Consider the following 17,067-nt stretch of genomic DNA (forward strand, 5'->3'; position numbering starts at 1 on the left):
GGAGGCTGAGAAACTCAAGAGCGCCCGACTGGAGCAGGAGAAGAAGGCCATGTGCGGTAAGCTATTTCTTCCAACTAGTAGCTAAATGATGTTCGTCCCTCTTGATCCGAATCATTTCACTCTGGCAGATGTTCGTAGCGAGAATGCTCAACTCATAGTGAGGCTCAGGACTTCAATTCTTTAGAAACCATGAAGCAGGCATTGGAGAACAAGGACAAGGATCTGGCACTGGCCCAGAAGGAAGTAAAGACCAAGGCCAGACTTGCCGACGAGAAGTTGGCTTCAGTTGGCAAGTTGGAGGAGGAGATCAAGAACCTCAGGGCTGCTGCTGAGGCGTATACTCAGGAGAAGGTCAAGCTGGATGAGAAGGTCGCCCAGCTGACTGAAAAGAAGGACGCCCTGGAGACCCATATGGGGGAGGTGTGCGAGGAATTCAGTGAGAAGCTTTGCGGTAAGTTCTTCCTCAGTCGAGTGAATTCCACGTGTGACCAAATCTTTCTCAGTCATTTGCTCATGTAGTATCTTCTTCCAACCATAGCATTGCTATAACAAGGAACTGGAGCTGTAGAGGAGAGAGAGGGACCTAGACCCTTCTCGGTCACTCGTTGCTGACAAAGCAACTCTTGCTATCCTTCGGCTTGAAGACCGCATAGAGAATGCATTGGGCTACATCACTCAGACGAGAGGCGCTGCGGGTCGGATTGATGCGGAGTTGCAAACAGGTGAGGAGATTTGGAAGGACCTGGTGTTGGTGATGACGAGGCTAAACGAGGTCCCTGCTCGGGTGAAAGCTTGGAAGAAGTCTGCCGTTCGAAGTGGAGCTGATGTGGCACTGTCACCCGTCCATGTTCATTGGAAGAACGTAGATGAGGAGAAGTTGAAGAACCTCCAAGTGCTGAACAAGAAGAACCTCAAGTTCGAGGATTTCATGGAGGCCTTTGCTGAAGCCGCCACTCGCATCATCGATGTGATTGACCTAGAGGCCTTCATTGGTCCAGTCAGCCCTCTGCCTGAAGCTTAAATACACTTGATTGAATTTGCCCCGGAAAGCCAGGTGGTTGATGTAATGAAATACTTTTTTGAGCCTTGGGCTCGTTTTCCCTTGGAGACATTCAGATGGATTGGAACATTTTAATTTGAAACCGTTTATGCTTCTTATTCGCTTCTTCTTTTGTTTGACTTCGAGCGAAAGCTGATTCACAGCTAAGCCCCCGAGTGTGGACTAGATCCTCACTCGGATTCTTTTTTTATCTTAGGCGAAAGATGATTCACGGCTAAGCCCCCGAGTGTGGAGCAGATCCTCACTCGGAGTGTTTTTAACTTAGGCGAAAGCTGATCCGCAGCTAAGCCCCCGAGTGTGGAGTAGATCCTCACTCAGACTGTATTTTTAACTTAGGAGAAAGCTAATTCGCGGCTAAGCCTGTGAGTGTGGAGCAGATCCTCACTTGGACTTTATTTTCAACTTAGGCAAAAGATGATTCATGGCTAAGCCCCCGAGTGTGGAGCAGATCATCACTCGGACTGTATTTTTAACTTAGGCGAAAGATGATTCGTAGCTAAGCCCCCGAGTGTGGAGCGGATCCTCACTCGGATTGTTTTTTAACTTAGGCGAAAGCTGGTCCACGGCTAACCCTCGAGTGTGGAGTGGATCCTCACTCGGATTGTTTTTTAACTTAGGCGAAAACTGGTACGCATTTAAGCTCCCTCACCCTTTCACCCACTGGAGGTGTGTTAGTTTCCGAATGCAATTAATCACCTGAGTGAGATGCGACCAAAGGTCGAACTGGACGATATATGGAAGAAGTGATACTTGTATTCATCGAAGTTCATTTGGACTAACTATTACAAGGGAGATATCTTATTCTAAGTATAAAACTTGTGAAGCAGATCCGCATTCCAAGATCTAGGCTCTTCAATTCCTCTGGTGAAGTTGTACAACCTGTATGCTTCATTGTGCAAGACCTTGGAGATGGCGAATGGTCCCTCCGAGGGGGTGCTAGCTTGTGGGGCTTTTGCTGATCCACTCGGAGGACCTTGTCTCCTTCCTGGAAGGCATGTCCCCTGACGTGTCTATTGTGGTAGTGACGTAAGTCTTGTTGGTACATTGTTGATCTTATGACCGCTAACTCGTGTTGTTCCTCCAAAAGGTCTAGGCCATCCTTCCTTGCTTCTTCGGCTTCAGCTTCCAAATAAAGATCCACTCGGGGGAGAATTGTGGATAGGTCACTCCGCAAGACCGCCTCTGACCCGTACACCATGAAGAATCGGGTGCGGTTCGTGGATCAGTTCAGGTTCGTTTGCAGGCCCCACAGGGCTGATGCTAGCATAGTCACCCATGTGCCTGCTACATGAGTCGGATCACGCATGAGGCGAGGTTTCAATCCCTGAAGTATGAGCCTGTTTTCACTCTCGGCTTCTACATTTGACCGCGGGTGCACCACAGAGGCGTAGTCAACCCGAGTGCCTTGGGTGTAGCAGAACTCACGGAACTCGTCTGAGTCAAAGTTACACCCGTTGTCGGTGATGATGTTGTGTGGGACTTCGAAACTGAAGATGATCTCCCTGATGAACTGAATTGCGGTGGCCAAGTACAGCTTCTTTATGGGCTTGGCCTGAATACACTTAGTGAACTTGTCTACTGCTACCAACGGGTGCATGAAGCCACTCGCCCCAGTCTAGAGAGGACCGATCATGTCGAGTCCCTAGACATCGGATGACCAAGTGAGGGGAATAGTCTTCAGAGCGGACTCCGGCTTGTGCGACTGGTTTGCATAAAACTGGCACCCAAGTCATTGATCCACTATGTCTCGGGGGTCCTCGTTGGCTCAGGGCCAATAGAATCTGGCTCTAAACGCTTTGGTGACCAAGGTCTGAGAGGACGGATGATGCCCACACGTTTCCGAGTGAATCTTTTGCAGTATTTGTTGCCCTTCCTCTAGGTATATGCATCGTTGAGTGACCCCAGTTGTACTTTTCTTGTATAGTTGATCTCCCATAACAGTGAAATCTTTGGATCGGCGGATGATCTGGCGGGCTTCATATTCGTCCTCTAGGAGCTCTTGCTGGAGCAAGTATGCCAGATACGGTTCGGTCCACTCGGGAGTGATGACCAATACCTATTGGACCAGATCAATAACTGCGGGGATGTGTACTTCAGTCGGATTGGAAGGTCCGACTGGCTGTGGGGGCTCTTCCACAAAAGGATCTTCCTTGATAGTGGGAGGGTGCAGGTGTTCCAGGAACACATTCTTGGGTACTGGCTTCCAAGTGGATCCCATCTTGGCCAGGTCATCAGCCGCTTAGTTCTTGAGACGCGGTACATGGTGAAGCTCCAACCCTTCAAAGTGTTTCTCCAACTTTCTGATGGCATTGCAATAGTCAGTCATTGCTGGGCTGAGGATATCCTATTGTTTCATGACTTGATTCACTACCAGATCTAAATCGCCATAGACCATCAATCAGCAAATTCCCAGGGAAATTGCCATTGATAGCCCGTACAGGAGAGCTTCGTACGCAGCTCTGTTGTTGGAGGAGTCGAAGTGGATCTGAAGTACGTAGCTGAGATGATCGCCTTTAGGGGACACCAATACTACTCCAGCGCTAGAGCCATGGATCATCTTGGATCCGTCAAAGAACATCGTCCAGTGTTCAGGACAGTCGGGACAGGCTGCTCTTGTTCAATCGATTCGGCCAAGAAATCTGCCACGACCTATGACTTGATGTCCTTCTTGGCTTCAAACTTGATATCCAATAGGAGGAGCTCAATGGCCCACTTGGCCTATTGTTCATGATCTCTGATAAAGGGGCGTCGCTTATCACTGTGACCGAGTGCTCTTGGAAATAATGCGCCAACTTCTTTGCAGTAAGGTAAATTCCGTAAACTAGCTTCTGGTAATGCGCATACCTTTGCTTGAAAGGCGTGAGGAATTTAGAGATGTAGTAGACCAGGCGTTGGAGCTTGAAGATTTTGCCTTGTTCTTCACGTTCCACAATGAGGACCGTGCAAACGACTTGGCTCGTGGCCACGATGTATAAGAGCAAAGGCTCCTTGCTGCTCGGAGCAACTAGCATCGACTGGGTGGAAAGCATGGCTTTATGTTCCTGGAATGCAGCCTGCGCTTTGGGAGTCCACTCGAACTTGTCAGACTTCTTCATCAATCGGTAAGTGGTATGGCTTTTTCACAGAGTCTGGAGATGAATCTACTCAGAGCCACTAGGCACCCTGTGAGGCGTTGCACGTCGTGTAGACGTTCTAGTTGCTTCATTCGGATGATTATCCCTATCTTCTCAGGATTAGCATCGATCCTCCATTCGGAAACGATAAAACCGAGTAGTTCGCCTGCGGGTACGCTGAATGTACACTTGGTAGGGTTGAGCTTGATGCCGAAAGCTCACAAATTTGCAAAGGTCTCAACGAGGTCAGTCAGGAGGTCAGAACATTTCCTGGAATTAACCACAATGTCATCCATATATGCTTCCACATTCTGATAGATTTGCTTCCGTAAACACTTCTTGATCATATGTTGGAATGTGGCCCCAGCATTTTTGAACCCGAATGGCATCGTGATACAACAGAAACACCCAAATGGGGTGATGAACGTTGTTTTTATTTCATCAGGGACATACAATCGGATCTGGTAGTACCCGGAGTACACATCTAGAAATGATAATCACTCACATCCAGGAGTAGAATCTACTATCTGATCTATGCGAGGGAGAGGAAAATGATCTTTCGGGCATGCCTGATTGATGTGTCTAAAATCTACACACATTCACAGATTCTTATCATTTTTTGGCACCATGACAACGTTGGCGAGCCACTCGGAGTGGTACACCTCTCAGATGAATTCGGCAGCTAAGAGCCACGCTATCTCCTTGCCAATCGACTTGCACTTCTCGGTTGAAGATCGCCGAAGGTACTCTTTGACAGGCTCCGTAGCCGTGTCGACACGGAGTCTGTGCTCGGCCTGTTCCCTGGGAACACCTGGCATGTCAGAAGGTATCCATGCGAAGATGTCCCGGTTGTCACGGAGGAATTGGACGAGCGCATCTTCCTATTTACTGTCCGGGGTGGTGGAGATGTTGGTCGGGCAGCTTTCAAGTCCTCAGGGTGGGTGTTCACCGGCTTCGTTTCTGCCACCAACTGGAAAGCAGATTCCATAGTCGGATTCTTGGACTTCAAAAGTTCACTCGGGTCTGCCGCCTTCTTGTATTCGTCCAGCTCGGCCATCGCCATCTGCTCATCAGTGATCTGGGAGCCCTTCTGGAGGCACTCTTTGGCCAACTTCTAACTACCTGTGATGGGGATTACGCCTTTAGGCCCTGTCATCTTGAGTTTAAGATAGACGTAACATGGATGGGCCATGAAACGTGCATAGGCAGGCCTACCGAGGATGGCATGATAAGTGCTCTTGAAGTCTACCACTTCAAAAGTCAGTCGTACCTTTCAGAAATTCTTCTCTTCGCCGAATACGACATCGAGAGAGATCTGGCCGAGTGGCTTGGCCTTCTTCCCGGGGATTACCCCGTGGAACTCCATATTGCTCTATCGCCGCTAAGGTGTCAACGTAGATGATGTTAAGCCCGCTGTCACCGTCCATCAGGACTTTGCGCAATCGGACTCCTCCCACGACTGGGTCCACTACCAAAGCTTGCCGCCCGAGGGTTGGTATGTGAGCTGGATGGTTTGACTAGTCAAACATCACTTGGCCCAGTCGAGATACTTGGTGACAGTCGAAACTGCCATGTTCATGTCTCGGTTAATCACCTTGAGGCGGCTCTTTCTTTCAACGTTAGAGAAAATCTTGAGGACGTTTTCCATGTTGGGGGTACACTACTGCAGAATGCTGCTAACGCGACAGTACGATCAGAGACCCTTCGAGAAACTGTGTGTGATGCAATAATCGCAAACGGTGCTGTATGACAACCATCAGAAATGTATAAAATGTTTGCAATGACGGATGCATCAAACACGGTTCAGGTTTTAGTTGCGTGTGTGATGAAGGTCATACGGTTCAGTTCAATTAACTGTTTGCGATGACGAGGAACAAAAGAAACGGGCAGCCAGATGAAGGCGTGTGCGACACACAGCATACGGTTCACTCGGATGAACTGTTTGTGATTAGGCAACACAAAAGAAACGGTCAGCCAGATCAAGGTGTGTGTGATTGAGGGCATATGCTTCAGAAGGATTAACTGTTTGTGATTAGGCAACAGAACAAAAATGGGTCAGCCATATCAAAGTGTCTGCGATTGATGGCATACACTTCACATGGATGAACTGTCTGCGATTAGCCACAACAAACTGAAACAGTTAGATAGATCAACGTGTGTGTGCTAGACGGGCACACCCATTCTAATTAAAAGAACCGTGCGCGATGGTGCTGACATTGCCTATTGCAGTGCACCCTATGGTGCAAACGCCACGTACACGGCCGAGAAGGCGTACGTGCCCACATTACGCCTTCCGGGAATAGTGCCGCACTTATAACCGTCAGTAAATTTTGAGCATGCGTCCCGTCACATTCCAAATTGCAAACTTGTTCACACCGATCAAAACCAAATCAGTTTCCCACTTAGGAGCGTGTTACTACGTGGTTATAGATACTACTACTCCAAGATGACTGCACATTCCTCCTCAACTCCTCATCCACAAAAAGTCAAAAACAAACAAGTCAGTCACCATCGTTCCCTTGTGTCCGCCATGGCCAGCGTGAGTTCTGGGTCGAGAGATTGCCACCAGGGAGAGTCGAGCCTGGAAGCGGGAGCACGAGAGATGTCCTGCCTCGCCGTGAAAGCAGCCAACATGTCCCACCGCACGACCGTAGCAGCAGAGAGGTCCCGCCGTGCCGCCGAAGCAGCACGGAGGACCCGCCGCGCCGTCGATGCAGTAGACTGGTCCAACCGCGCCACGGAAGCAGAAGAGATGTCCCGCCGCACCGCGAATGCTATAGAGATGTCCTCCCACATCGTGGTGGCCTAGATAATTGCCTTACGGGCAGGCGAGGACTCTTATAGGCGCATGCGTGCCCTCGTCCTTAGGAAGATGGATCAGATCTCCAGGTGGGTGAGGTTGCAGGATGACCTGCAATCCTCGTTCGAACAGTCTACCGACGTCATCCGGCAACTAAATGAGAGCAATGCGAAGCTCCGGGCCGAGCGCGACCTGCTGAGGGCGAAGATCGTCGGAAGTGCGGAGCAGTAGGAGCAGACCACTGCCTTGTTGAACAGGACCGACGTCATCGTCGAGAAACTTATGGATGAGAATGCCATGCTATGCATCGAGCGCAGAAGGCTGGTGGAGGAATCCGTGGATGCTCTCAACCAACATCTTGAGGACAAGAAAGAGCTCGTCGCCGCCCGCCGCGAAGACTACTTCCTGGTGTGGCTTCCTTCTTCTTTTGCCCTTGTGTATATCAGGCGTTACCGCATGTGGCTTTTTTTAATTATTTTTATAAATATGTAAGACAATTATTATCCAATGTCATCATCCTTATATTCATCATGCTTGCTATAGGTCGCAGTCAATGCTATATAGGTCCATCAGATCTTACATCAAGATCCATACAAAACTTCCTTTTCAGATTTTCATTTCTCTCTCTGAAATCTCAGTCCATTAAGACATATAGCCAAGCCGCATAACAGGTGCTCGGGCGCCATTAATGGAGACATTGGGAGGGAGGTGTGCGGCGGGTAGCGGTCAAAAGGGCTCTCCTTCCGATGAGCACGCACAGGGGTCTGATCGCGCTCCTTCCATACTCAAATAGCTACCCCGCACGACACCTCCTAGCCAATAAAAAAGGGGACGCGTAGCCGCACATAATTGGTAAGTCGAACACCCACGGTTTCAATAATACTTGTGTTTTCGATTTGTAACGTGACATCACTTGTTCCAAAATGACTTTGTTGATTGTTAATGTGTGCGCCTACGCAAATTGGACAGAAAAATTACCACAGCATGTTGGTGCCATGTCATGAGACCATGCCAAGTTTCATGATTTTCAGGCGTGTTTGGGAATTACAGGAATTAAAAAACCAAATTTCCCAATCTTTCTGGCCGAGCCACGATGCCCAGATGTTTGAATTTCATTCCCATCTCTTGCACGGGACCTAGAAATTCACCCATGGACACACATGTGATTTTTCAAACAACTTTGGTGCACTGGAGCATGTGCTTGTAGTTCAAATTTGAATTATGCACATTAAATGCCCAGAAACTCAATTAATGTATAAAAAAGGAAAAACGAGCCCGGAATAATTCCAAAATTTAGCACGATACTTCTATTTGGTCCAATCTGGCTGTCTAAACAAATTAAGGTGGGAGAAGGCAGTGTACGTATGTCGTTTCGCACACGGAGGTGACACGTTCCCTCTCGGAACCACGAGCCTTCATGATGGAAGCTCCGGTTTGCAAGAATCTTACACCAATGCTTGTCCCAATTCGGCCAAAAAATTACCGCAGCATGTTTGTGCCATGTCATGACACCATGCCAAGTGTCATGATTATCAGGCGTGTTTTGGAATTACATAAATTAAAAAACCAAGTTTCTCATTCTTTCCAGACGAGCCACGCTGCCCATATGTTTTAATTTCACTCCAATCTCTTGCATGGGACCTAGAAATTCACCCAAGGACAAACATGTGATTTTTCAAACAACTTTGGTGCACTGGAGCCTGTGCTTGTAGTTCAAATTTGAATTATGCACATTAAATGCCCAGAAACACAATTAATGTATAAAAAGGAGAAACGAGCCCGGAATAATTCCAAAATTTAGCATAGTACTTCTATTTGGTCTAATCTGGCTGTGTAAAAAAATTAAAGCGGGAGAAGGCAATGTACGTATGTCGTTTCACACACGGAGGTGACACGTTCCCTCTTGGAACCACGAGCCTTTTTGAGGGAAGCTCCGGTTTGCAAGAAGCTTACACCAAAGCTTGCCCCAATTTAGCCAAAAAAATTACCGCATCATGTTCGTACCATGTCATGACTCCATGCCAAGTTTCATGATTATCAGGCGTGTTTTGCAATTACATGAATTAAAAAACCAAGTTTCTCAATCTTTCCGGCCAAGCTATGATGCCCAGATGTTTGAATTTTTCAGTCCCATCTCTTGCATGGGACCTAGAAATTAACCCAAGGACACACATGTGATTTTTCAAACAACTTTGGTGCACTGGAGCCTGTGCTTGTAGTTCAAATTGGAAATATGCACATTAAATGCCCAAAAACTCAATTAATGTACAAAAAGGCCAAACGAACCCGGAATAATTCCAAAATTTAGCACGGTACTTCTATTTGGTATAATCTAGCTGTGTAAAAAAATTAAGGCGGGAGAAGGCAGTGTACGTATGTCGTTCCGCACAAGGAGGTGACACGTGCCCTCTTGAAACCACGAGCCTTCTTGAGGGAAGCTCCGGTTTGAAAGAAGCCCACACCAAAGCTTGTCCCAATTCGGCCAAAAAATTACCGCAGCATGTTGGTGCCATGTCATGAGACAATGCCAAGTTTCATGATTTTCAGGCGTGTTTTGGAACTATAGGAATTAAAAAAATCAAGTTTCTCAATGTTTCCGGCCGAGCCACGATGCCCAGATGTTTGAATTTCACTCCCATCTCTTGCATGGGACCTAGAAATTCACCCAAGGACACACATGTGATTTTTCAAACAACTTTGGTGCACTGGAGCATGTGCTACTAGTTCAAATTTGAATTATACACATTAAATGCCAGAAACGCATTTAATGTATTAAAAAGGCCAAACGAACATGGAATAATTCCAAAATTTAGCATGATACTTCTATTTGATCTAATATGCCTATGTAAAAAATTAAGGCGGTGAAAGGTAATGTACGTATGTCGTTTCACACATGGAGGTGACACGTTCCTTCTCGGAACCAGGAGCCCTCTTGAGGGAAGCTCTGGTTTGCAAGAAGCTTACACCAAAGCTTGTCCCAATTCGGCCAAAAAAATTACTACAGCATGTTGGTGCCATGTCATGACATCATGCCAAGTTTCATGATTTTCAGCCATGTTTTGGATTTACAGGTATTAAAAAACCAAGTTTCTCAATCATTCCGGCCGAGCCACGACACCTAGATGTTTGAATTTTATTCCGATTTCTTGCATGGGACCTATAAATTCACCCAAAGACACACATGTGATTTTTTAGCAAACTTTGGTGCATTGGAGCATGTGCTTGTAGTTCAAATTTGAATTATGCACATTAAATGCCCAGAAACTCAATTAATGCATAAAAATACCAAACAAACCTGGAATAATTCGAAATTTAAACACGACACTCATGTACTAGTTGCATGTTCACTGTACGTAAATGTTCTAGCAATTAAAAAACCATCCTTTCCCTCCCTAACACTCAAAACATAATGAAAAAATCAGGTATACCACAAACAATTTACTAGAAAGAATCGCATGGGATGCGATATCAAATATCTTGGCGCACCGTCTTGTCTGGCTTACGCAGTAAGCGTTGTCGTCTACAGTCCACCGCCCTCGCTTGAACCACACTTGCGCGCCAGTTTCTCGCGGCATCGAGCGATTTTTTTGCCACAGTGGAAATATCTATCTCCCCGCCGCCTCCCTACTACCAAAAGCCACATTTCCACTGTTCCTCCTTGCTTTCCAAGTTCAAACCTTCACTTCTGCTTACTGGCAGCTCAGCCTCCTAGCCGGCGACCCTTCTTCTTGCAGCGCCGCCTCCTCGTCGGCTACCCTTCTTCTCCCAGCGCCGCCTCCTTGCCGGCGACCCTTCTTCTTGCTACGTGGCCTCCTCGCCACCGACCCTTCTTCTTGCTGCGCGGCCTCGTCGATATGGTTAGGCAATCCGCACCCCACCCACACCATCCTCCTCCTTTCCCGTCCCACATGCCCCGACTGACGGAGCGACACCTTCGACCAAAATAACTGCCCCCTCCTCCAATTAAGCACTGCCCACAGCCATTTTACACGCAGTATAATGTGGAGCTGAGTAGCATGCGGCCGCAAAAGATTCCAAGGTTGATGTGATCGCTACGGCCATCAGGCCCCGAGTGCTTCAGCCGTTATATACGAGCGGCTGAGATTCCCAACAACTTCAGGTTGGCTACGGCTGGTATCGTTATTTTCTAACCTTCACAGGTGTTTTGAGTAGGTATGGGTATATCTACTTGATAAAACACAAGTCTGAAACATTTGAAAAGTTTAAAGAATTTCAGAATGAAGTGGAGAATCGTCGTAACAAGAAAATAAAGTTTGTACAATATGATCGTGGGGGCGAATATATGAGTTACGAGTTTGGCCTTAATTTAAGACAATGTGGAATTGTTTCAGAACTCACACGACCTGGAACACCACAGCATAATGGTGTGTCCGAACATTGTCACCGTACTTTATTAGATATGGTGTGTTCTATTATGTCTCTTACCGATTTGCCTTTATCATTTTGGGGTTATTCATTAGAGATAGCCGCATTCACGTTAAATAGAGCACCATCTAAATCCGTTGAGACGACACCATATGAACTATGGTTTGGCAAGAAACCAAAGCTTTCGTTTCTTGAAGTTTGGGGATGCGATGCTTATGTCAAAAGGCTTCAGTCTGATAAGGTCGAATCCAAAGTGGAGAAGTGCATCTTCATAGGATACCCTTAAGAAACTATTCGGTATAACTTCTACCATAGATCCAAAGGCAAGATCTTTGTTGCTAAGAATGGGTCCTTTCTAGAGAAGGGGTTTCTCTTGAAGGAAGTGAGTGGGAGGAAAGTAGAACTTGATGAGGTAGTTATACCTTCTCTCGAATTGGAAAGTAGCACATCAGAGAAAACGGTTCACGTGATGCCTACACCAACTAGAGAAGAAACGAATGATAATGATCATCAAACTTCGGATCAAGTTACTACTAAACCTCGTAGGTCGACCAAAACACATAAGGCACTAGAGTGGTATGGTAATCATGTCCCGGAAGTCATGTTGTTAGGCAACGGCGAACCTTCAAACTATGAAGAAGCTACGATGAGCCCAGATTCCGACAAATGAGTTGAGGCCATGAAATCTGAGATAGGATCCATGTATGAGAGCAAAGTGTGGACTTTGGTGGACTTGTTGGATGATCGGTAAGCCATTGAGAATAAATTGATCTTCAAGAAGAAGACGAATGCTGATGGTAATATCACTGTCTACAAAGCTCGAATTGTTGCAAAAGGTTTTCAACAACTGATGTGGTCACCTATTAGAGGTAAGGCCAAGGACCCATAGTTCAGGATCCACATCGAGCCCATCATCATCACAGGTAGGTCCCTGGACCATGCCAATATTCGGATGCGCACATCAAGAGGATCACTCGTGCGGCTCTACAGCACACGGGCAACCATGCGTCGCTCGGCGAACAATCAACCACTCGGACGTACAGGGCAAGAAGGCGCCGTGGGAGCTGCAATAGTCGGGGGATCCTAAGTCGTCCACCAAATAGAGTTATAACTACCATTACCTGTAACTGTTGTAGTATAGGCTCACACTAGTAACTGCCTCATTCAATGTCATTTATTCCCTCAGTGGCGTGGGAAACATGGGGCTGCAACGCACTCTATATAAGCCGCACCCCTCTCCATAGCCGGGCACGTTCAACCTTGTAATCCTATCCATCAAATCAAAGCAAGCCTCAGGGCATGAGACATAGGGCTTTTACCTCCACCGAGTGAGGGGCATGAACTCATTAAACACCGTGTGCTACACCTATGCCATAGCTAAGCTCTACCCCATATTCGTACTCCTAGTACTCATTGTCAGTATCATAACCACGACAGTTGGCGCCCACCGTGGGGCTAGGCATCTAGCAAAATTTCACAGTGTAGGTGGATTTCTTCATCATCATGTTAGTCGGCGGCAAAATCTGCTTCAGGACGACTCCTTCATGGCCGATGACTCAACGTGGCTACACGAAGCCCCATTGGACATGGAATCATTACCCACCCATCGTGCGACGCACTTCCAAGCTTCTTCCCATGGAGTTCTTCTCTGACAACCCTCGGCTCCATACCGAGTGGTTGCCCATCCCACCATTGTGCTCCGTCGCCAGCGCTCCGAGCGTTCATGGCTGCAGCGTTGGATCAAGCACGCTGTTGCCACTCAGGCTGCAGTGGAATAGGTGGCTATCGAGTTCGATGAGCCCGCCCTTGACCTCTCGAACGGATCACTCAGCGATTGCTTAGAGGATTTTGAGTCCGAGAGTATCGAGTCGACTACTGAGATCCTTATGGAGGATAACTCTGAGCACCACGTACCCCCGGGCTACCCGAAACCCAAAGACGATAATGCGGGTGCGTCCCACCTCAACACCAATGACGGCTTCTCGGGGCATGAGCCATATGTGCATCAAGATATCACTCAGGGGCAGCGGGACGAGCTCCGTCGCTGGAACGACCAGTTCCTGAACACTCCCAATACCGGAACGACTCACGTGGTGTTAGCCATGGAGTCGACTCGCCTGGCTACTTTGGCCGAACGCGATCGCCTCGAGCGGCTTCAGAGGGAGCTGGATGAATGCGAGCGTCGTCAACCCAATTCCAGTCGGCACAAGCGTCGGATCTACTCGAGTGACTAGCCTCATAAGAATCAAGTTCTTAGTACTCCATTACAAAATCTAGCATCCGCCACTCGGATCGTGGATTCTATTCAACCCTCTGGCTCTTCAACTAGAGAGGGGATTTGTCAGAACCAGGTGCTCCTCAAAACAACATTGTCGTAGAATGCAGTGGTGTCCCAGTCTACAGACTGGAACCATAGAGCATCCATGCGTGCGGAGACCGTCTAATCGACTCACAGCCAACTTGGCTTGGGAAGGCGCTGAGCCACTTCTTCCTCTAGAGATTGTCATGAAGATCGGATACGCGATCGAGTCACGTCGCCGTTGCGTAACGACGACTATGATTGTGCACTGATGCCTCCACCCCACGATACTGCATACGGGCGCTAGCCCTACGACGACAAGAGGACACACGGCGGTGATCGTTGGCCGAGTCCAACTCGTCCGTCAAGGGGCGCTCGAGACCCGTTGTTCAACGCAAGATCTGTTCTTGCTCACAACTTTGTCGACAGAGGTCGGGCCTTGATGGAAGGCTAAGATCATGATGTACCGAGTGGTTCCGCACCATCAGGTCCCGAGTGCTTCAGCCGTTATATACGAGCGGATGAGATTCCCAACAACTTCAGGTTGGCTACTGATGTCTACTACACAACCTTCTTCTTGTAGACGTTGTTGGGCCTCGAAGTGCAGAGGTTTGTAGGACAGTAGCAAATTTCCCTCAAGTGGATGACCTAAGGTTTATCAATCCGTGGGAGGCATAGGATGAAGATGGTCTCTCTCAAACAACCCTGCAACCAAATAACAGAGAGTCTCTTGTGTCCCCAACACACCCAATGCAATGGTAAATTGTATAGGTGCACTAGTTCGGCGAGAATATGGTGATACAAGTGCAATATGGATGGTAGATAAAGGTTTTTGTAATCTGCAAATATAAAAACAACAAGGTAACTAATGACAAAAGTGTGCACAAACGGTATTGCAATGCTAGGAAACAAGACCTAGGGTTCATACTTTCACTAGTGCAAGTTCTCTCAACAATAATAACATAATTGGATCATATAACTATCCCTCAACATGCAAGAAAGAGTCACTCCATAGTCACTAATAGTAGAGAACAAACGAAGAGATTATGGTAGGGTACGAAGCCACCTCAAAGTTATCCTTTCTGATCGATCTATTCAAGAGTCCGTAGTAAAATAACATGAAGCTATTCTTTCCGTTCAATCTATCATAGAGTTCGTACTAGAATAACACCTTAAGACACAAATCAACCAAAACCCTAATGTCACCTAGATACTACAATGTCACCTCAAGTATCCGTGGGTATGATTATACGACATGCATCACACAATCTCAGATTCATCTATTCCAACCAACACAAAGTACTTCAAAGAGTGCCCCAAAGATTCTACCGGAGAGTCAAGACGAAAACGTGTGCCAACCCCTATGCATAGGTTCATGGGCGGAACCCGCAAGTTGATCACAAAAACATACATCAAGTGGATCAATAGAATACCCCATTGTCACCACGGGTATCCCACGCAAGACATACATCAAGTGTTCTCAAATCCTTAAAGACACAATCAGATAAGATAACTTCAAAGGGAAAACTCAATCCATTACAAGAGAGTAGAGGGGGAGAAACATCTTAAGATCCAACTATAATAGCAAAGCTCGCGATACATCAAGATCGTATCACCTCCAGAACACAGGAGAGAGAGAGAGAGATCAAACACATAGCTATTGGTACATACCCTCAGCCCCGAGGGAGAACTACTCCCTCCTCGTCATGGAGAGCGCTGAGATGATGAAGATGGCCACTGGTGAGGGGTTCCCCCTCCGGCAGGGTGCCGGAACGGGTCTAGATTGGTTTTCGGTGGCCACGGAGGTTTCTGGCGGCGGAACTCCCGATCTATTCTGCTCCCCGAAGTTTCTAGGGTATATGGGTATATATGGGAGGAAGAAGTATGTCGGTAGACCTCCGGGCTGTCCACGAGGCGTGTGGGCGCTCCTAGGGTGGTGGGCGCGCCCCCACCCTCGTGGGCAGCCCGGGACTCTTCTGGTCCATCTCCGATACTCTGTGGGCTTCTTCTGGTCCAAAAATAAGTTCCATGAAGTCTCAGGTCAATTGGACTCCGTTTGATTTTCCTTTTCTGCGATACTCTAAAATAAGAAAAAAAAACAGAAACTGGCACAGGGCTCTAGGTTAATAGGTTAGTCCCCAAAATCATATAAAATAACATATAAATGCATATAGAACATCCAAGGTTGATAATATAATAGCATGGAACAATCAAAAATTATAGATACGTTGGAGACGTATCAGCATCCCCAAGCTTAATTCCTGCTCGTCCTCGAGTAGGTAAATGATAAAAACAGAATTTTTGATGTGGAATGCTACCCAACAATTTCTCTATGTAATTCTTCTTTATTATGGCAAGAATATTCAGATCCTTAAGATTCAAGACAAAATTTTAATATTGACATAAAAATAATAATTCTTCAAGCATACTAACAAAGAAATCATGTCTTCTCAAAATAACATGGCCAAAGAAAGTTATCCCTACAAAATCATATAGCCTGGCTATGCTCCATCTTCACCACACAAAATATTTAAATCATGCACAACCCTGATGACAATCCAAGCAATTGTTTCATACTTTTGATGTTCTCAAACTTTTTCAATCTTCATGCAATACATGAGCGTGAGCCATGGACATATCACTATATGTGGAATAGAATGGTGGTTGTGGAGAAGACAAAAAGGGAGAAGATAGTCTCACATCAACTAGGCGTATCAATGGCTATGGAGATGCCCATTAATAGATATCAATGTGAGTGAGTAGGGATTGCCATGCAACGGATGCACTAGAGCTATAAGTATATGAAAGCTCAACAAAAAGAACTAAGTGGGTGTGCATCCAACTCGCTTGCTCACGAAGACCTAGCTAGGGCATTTTGAGGAAGCCCATCATTGGAATATACAAGCCAAGTTCTATAATGGAAATTCCCACTAGTATATGAAAGTGATAACATAGGAGACTCTCTATCATGAAGATCATGGTGCTACTTTGAAGCACAAGTGTGGTAAAAGGATAGTAGCATTGTCCCTTCTCTCTTTTTATCTCATTTTTGTATTTTTTGTATTTTTTTATTTGGGCCTTCTCTTTTTTTATGGCCTTTCTTTTTTTGGGCTTCTTTGGCCTCTTTTTTTCGTCCGGAGTCTCATCCCGACTTGTGGGGGAATCATAGTCTCCATCATCCTTTCCTCACTGGGACAATGCTCTAATAATGATGATCATCACACTTTTATTTTCTTACAACTCAAGAATTACAACTCGATACTTAGGACAAGATATGACTCTATATGAATGCCTCCGGCGGTGTACCGGGATGTGCAATGACTCATGAGTGACATGTATGAAAGAATTATGAATGGTGGCTTTGCCACAAATACGATGTCAACTACATGATCATGCAAAGCAGTATGAC

This window comes from Triticum aestivum, chromosome 6A (assembly GCF_018294505.1).
Source record: "Triticum aestivum cultivar Chinese Spring chromosome 6A, IWGSC CS RefSeq v2.1, whole genome shotgun sequence".
Classification (NCBI taxonomy): domain Eukaryota; kingdom Viridiplantae; phylum Streptophyta; class Magnoliopsida; order Poales; family Poaceae; genus Triticum; species Triticum aestivum.